This window comes from Micromesistius poutassou (assembly GCF_964030765.1).
Source record: "Micromesistius poutassou genome assembly, chromosome: 3".
In the NCBI taxonomy this organism is placed as follows: Eukaryota; Metazoa; Chordata; class Actinopteri; order Gadiformes; family Gadidae; genus Micromesistius; species Micromesistius poutassou.
Window position 1 is genome coordinate 9127222 of NC_140273.1, and position 6249 is coordinate 9133470.

The following is a 6249-nucleotide window of genomic DNA, read 5'->3' on the forward strand; positions in this document are numbered from 1 at the left end:
AAAAAACAATTATTAATTAATATTAATAATAACTCTAATATTATTACTTTCAAAACATTGGCCAAAATTAAACACAGAGCTGCCAACTCTCAGGGTTTGACCGTGTGACACGCGCCTTTGCCTGCTTACACACACACGCACACACGCCACACATCCAATTTCTCACGGCAAAAAAAAACAAAAACACGCGTCCGTCCGTCCGTCCGTCCCCCCACCCCCGCCCGTCCACCCCCCGTCCACCCCCTCAACAATCCTGATCGCCCGTCAACAATCCCGATCGTCCCCCCCCCCTTAAATAAATAAATACATATATAAATATGTAGGGCAGGCATGCTATAACGCTATGGTTCCCATCGACCACACGACCTGGCCATTATTTAATTTTCTGTTTTATATATTAGTAGGCTATAGGCTATTATTATCCCGAAAATATTGATTCTAGGTTCCACGTTGCAAACGACTTCATGAGTTCATTGTAACATAACATTCATTCATAGATCGGCTCCAAACCACGTTAACGACGTTAAGCCACCAGAGTGGTGGTGACGTTATATTATTCGCGTCGACAGCAGCGAAGAGCTGTAGTTCACAAAGTGGCCTCACACAAAACCTAACATTATCAAACTTCTTCTCTAACATTTTTAGTTTTCTTGGCATGAAAAATTATCATTTAAATCCACAAACAACATGAGATAACAAAAAGTTAATGTGCATTTCTCTCATAACTTTTTGTCATTATTAAAGTGACGCCTGATTCTCAGATATGCATGTTGGATGGCTAGGGTGTAGGTCTGGGGAGAACTTCAGGCCAAAATCTTGCAAGCGAACCGGTGAGGTGCAACAAGATGGAGCACTTGCTGAGTTATTTCTTGTAGGGCTGCACCCCTAGGTTGATAATGATATGTGTCCTTTGAGACCCCCTTTGATATAATATAGCTTACTTGTTAATGTCCTCGACTCAGTCACCTATTGCATCACTTCCTTTAAGGCTTCGGCCTCCTAATAGATCATTTCATATATATGAAACCACCACCACTGGGACCTGACCTGGCAACAATTTTCCATATCCATATGGGGATGGGGGGGGGGGGGGGGGGGGTGGTTCTTGTGGACAGTAGGGGTGTACACTAGACATAGGAAGCACACTCAGGAGGAGGAATGACCTCTCAGTGAGAGGTCATTCTCACACATATTTAATTAATTGTTTCAAATAACCCTGCCTCGTTAAAGCTTCATTAAAAAGTAACATATTAATTACAAGTCTAAACTGCAGAAAATATAAACATATTTCAAGGTTTCCTTTTGAAGGAAATCTTGGAATATCTGTCTATTTCCTAACCAGCGGGTAAAAGCCAACGTTTACGACAAAAACAACCCACTTGACGGCAGCACCGTTGCCGCTATGTAAGGAGCAGAGGGGGCTGGCAACCATAGCAACCATGAGAGTCACGTGCGTATCACATGTTTAAAGCCGTTATTGTATTTAATTAATTAAATATTAAAATATATATTATATATATCATATATATAAATATACAATTATTTAGTTATAATATTATAAGTACCATATTATAAGGACCATAGCTTTTATTCAATTATCGTTATAACAAGATCTGTATCTGACCATTGACCATCCTCCTTGCTTCGAGGAAGTCTGGTGGTCTCCGTATATAATAAATAAATAAATAAATACATTTATTGATTTATTTATTACACGGCTCTTCTCTATAGAGTGGCGAAGTCACGCCCCTTCAGGTAGAGCCCATGGGACCTATGGGATCGAAAAATATGAATGGGTTTCAATGGAGAGAAAGTAATTATTTTCGAGTCCCAGTCTTTATATGCCCTGGATTACACATATGTTGTTTGTGGATTTAAATGATATTTTTTTATGCCAAGAAAACAAAAAATGTTCGAGAAGAAGTTTGATAATGTTAGGTTTTGTGTGAGGCCACTTTGTGAACTACAGCTCTTCGCTGCTGTCGACGCAAATAATATAACGTCACCACCACTCTGGTGGCTTAACGTCGTTAACGTGGTGTGGAGCCGATCTATGAATGAATGTTATGTTACAATGATGGTTTATGTTTGAACTCATGAAGTCGTTTGCAACGTGGAACCTAGAATCAATATTTTCGGGATAATAATAGCCTATATAATATAATATATAAAACAGAAAATTAAATAATGGCCAGGTCGTGTGGTCGATGGGAACCATAGCGTTATAGCTGCCTGCCCTACATATTTATATATGTATTTATTTATCTAAGGGGGGGGGGATCAGGATTGTTGAGGGGGTGGACGGGGGTTTGCCGTGAGAAATTGGATGTGTGGCGTGTGTGCGTGTGTGTGTAAGCAGGCAAAAGCGCGTGTCACACGGTCAAACCGTGAGAGTTGGCAGCTCTGTGTTTAATTTTGGCCAATGTTTTGAAAGTAATAATATTAGAGGGAACCTTTTCTTGTATTTTTTTGTTGTTGTAGCAGCGAAATGCATTGTGTGTGTGTGTGTGTGTGTGTGTGTGTGTGTGTGTGTGTGTGTGTGTGTGTGTGTGTGTGTGTGTGTGTGTGTCCACTGCCCCTCCCCGCCCATCCTCTGGTGTTTAATAGTTCTGACTGAGTTTTCATGAAGATTATACAATACATATTACACCCCAACTGTTTCTGTGGTGGGTTTTGAAAGTACCCAAGAAAACCGTGACCCGCGGATTACACCCGCGACTCCGTTTTTATTGTTGACGGGGAGGGGGGCGATCGGGATTGTTGACGGGGGAGCGGGGGGGCGATCGGGATTGTTGAGGGGGGGGGGGGGGGGGGGACGATCGGGATTGTTGAGGGGGGGGGGGGGGGACGATCGGGATTGTTGAGGGGGGGAGGGGGGGCGATCGGGATTGTTGACGGGGGAGGGGGGGGGCGATCGGGATTGTTGACGGGGGGGGGGGACGATCGGGATTGTTGAGGGGGGGGGGGCGATCGGGATTGTTGACGGGGGGGGGGGACGATCGGGATTGTTGAGGGGGGGAGGGGGGGCGATCGGGATTGTTGACGGGGGAGGGGGGGGGGGGGGCGATCGGGATTGTTGACGGGGGGGGACGATCGGGATTGTTGAGGGGGGGGGGGGGGTTACACCCGCGACTACCTTCGCCGTAGGCCTACTGGCAGCGTTGTAGAAGTCTCCAAATAATTCCAATTTATGTATTTTTTATAACCAGGAAATGTCCTTGTTGGTAGGTACAACTCGCTATTTTACGTTGAACTGCAACGTAATCCAGTGTTCACGAAAACGTATACTGTCAACGTATCCTTGGGCATTACGTCAGTTCACAACGTTTTGCTGGCAGGAACGATATATCCGCGTAACATCTAAACTAAAGCTCATATGCATTCTCTGAATCAAGATTGTGAACATAGAGTACACATTTCTCGCTAAATATGTTATCAAAAAACCTGAAGATACAGAAACGGCCCTAAAATGTAGCATTTTACACGGCTGGCCACCATCTTTCTTCTGTGCTGAAATAAGAAACTTGAAAGTCACGTGGTGCGGGCGCAGTCTCCACTCTTTACAATGGAACGTTGACATGTAACGTATTTTGGCCCTGAAACGTTGACTGAGCTACGTATCCAACGTTCGTAGAAGAGTACTCTGGGAACGTTTTTCTGGACTTGACTTGTTGGACTTGAGCAAAACTACCCAAGGACTTGGTTCTGAATCATGATGAGTGTGTTGACAATGCAGCGATTATCATCAAAGTCCTTCTCAAATAGACATCTTCTCAGATAGGTCAAAGTATTTGATCTTTTGATCTTCATAATGGATGCAGACACAGAGGGACTCTAGCTAATTAAAGCACCTTTCAACTGTCAACAAAAACATGAAACAGACAAACAAAATGAAATCCTCTCCAATCCTCTCTGACAACTTCCTAGCATATTCCAGACACGCTTTCAACTCCCCTGTTGCTTTCCTCTGCCAAACCACACACTCCAATCTCACAAACACAAACACCTGCAATATAAATGATTTCACAAGAATCTTAAACCACTCAGCCTAATATCAAATACACCAGATTAACAACGTTCTCCACCACTACTCCCGCCTGGATTCATGCACGACGATAACAGATGAGATCCACAAATAAATGACAATCACACACAGTCTATGATTACTGAATTGCAAGTTCTGCCCAGAAATTTCGAAAGTGATGATTTTCACAATGGGATGTTGAGTGCTGGGAACAGGATGCGGACAGCTGCAAGCTTAATTTGTACAACACAATAAAAAATAAAAAAGAGGATTCATTGCTGGTTATATAATCGCACAGTGGCGGTTTCTCAGATGGTTAACCGGTTCACCTCTATAGGCTACATCTTCTGCCTGACTGGTCACTGTATGTGGCTGTATGTGGCTGTATCGGATGAGCGCAGGAAATTAATTTCTTCCTCTGGTGTCCCTGGTGAGATCTAGAGATTGCTGGAGACAATGTGTTTCCATTCAAAGCTTGCGTTGTTCTTGGAAGAAGTCATGGCTGAGCCAATAAGACTTACTATCAACATTATATATAATTTGGTGTTTACCAACAAATTGTCTGCTGTAGTCTTAGTCCATATTATATCATTCATATAGTTTCATTATGACTTTATGTTCAGCCGTGCAACTCTAGTTGCAGTTTATAAAAAAAATCAGACACACCATTGTGAAGTAAGTACAGACACGCATATATTTACTTAACTTAAGTATCTTTCCGTACTGTGAGGAAGAAAATCTAAGATGAGGTATCTTTGCTTGAGTTTGTGATTCTGTTTGACAACGGTTCAATAAAATAACACCAGTGGCCTTCCTTTGTGGCACACTAACTTGACAACAGCAACTAAAAACAACAGCAATATAATCGCAAACAAAACAGAAAAGGAGAAAAAACAACCGAACCAGAAGAAGAAAGAAGCCGCAGAATAACAGACCTCCAGTGGGCCTTATCACTATAGCGGCCATCTTGGTTGGAAAACCCTAGCAGGGTGGGGGATTCCACATTCAGTTCCCTCCCACCCGGCTAGCATGGGGTGAAAACACATGGAGATCAAACAACACATTCAACAAAAGAAGATGTGATTCACTGGGGAGATCATAAGCGACAGACCATATCTACCACCAGTGTACAGTGGGCTCACCACCGGATGTTTGCCCCCAGCCATCCTACCAAACGCACGTACAAGATATGAGCATTCAGTTAAGCCACCCAGCTGGTGTTTAGAAACAAGATGGCCACCAGCTATAAGGTCCATTCCCCCGGACCGCAGCAGTGATCATTAGCCCAACAAAGCGACTGACAGCTTGTCGCTGACTAGTGGCCTGACTGCTCCATTCATCGGTTTCCCACCCTGCCCCCATCTTCTCCTTGTTTGTTTTACTTCCCCAAGCAGAGGTCCTGATACGAGGCTGACAGAAAATGCTCTACCCGGGGGAAAATATGGACAAACCAACTGGCCACCAGATCTACAGACCTTGTTATCAGCGTGTGCTGCTGGGAGAGAAGAGAAGGTAGCTGGTCACCACAGGGACTGTGCGTGTGTGTGTGTGTGTGTGTGTGTGTGTGTGTGTGTGTGTGTGTGTGTGTGTGTGTTGTAGGCAAAGGGGGGTCTGGGGGACTATAAAGGACATGACATGGGGATTTATTCACTTGCCCTTCATGTTGACGATGAGAAGGGTGCAGTAGTTGGCGAACTACCAGCATGGCGTTGGATTAATCCAGCTGCGTTCCGTCCCTTCAAAGGGAAGGTGTGGGTGTACGATCAGTTGCACATTGTTGTTATTGTTCGGGTTATGGTTGGTGGTTGGAGGTGGTGATGGCTGTTGTGGAGATGGTTTTTGTGTTGGTGATGATGGTGGTTACTGTGGTTGAGATGGTGGTTTATGGTGGCGATGTAGGCGGTGGTGGGGATGGTTATGTCGGTGGAAGTGATAGTGTTTGTGGTGGGGCTGCTGGTTTTGGTGGTAATGGTGTTGTAAGGTCGAGATTGAGGGTAGGATAGTGTGGATGCTGTAGCATTCCAAGGGTGCTAGAACTTCGTCGCTACCAGCCGTTAGGTGCTGTGACAGGGTGCCATGAAGTAGGTAGTAAGTGTCCAACAATGACACAGGTAAGCTTCATTAGGTACAGAAAGAACACTGAAGAAAGAGTTCATGCAGGACTAATGCTAATACTTTTGCTAATACTAATATTAATACTAAGACATGTTCAGGAAAGGCTTTCT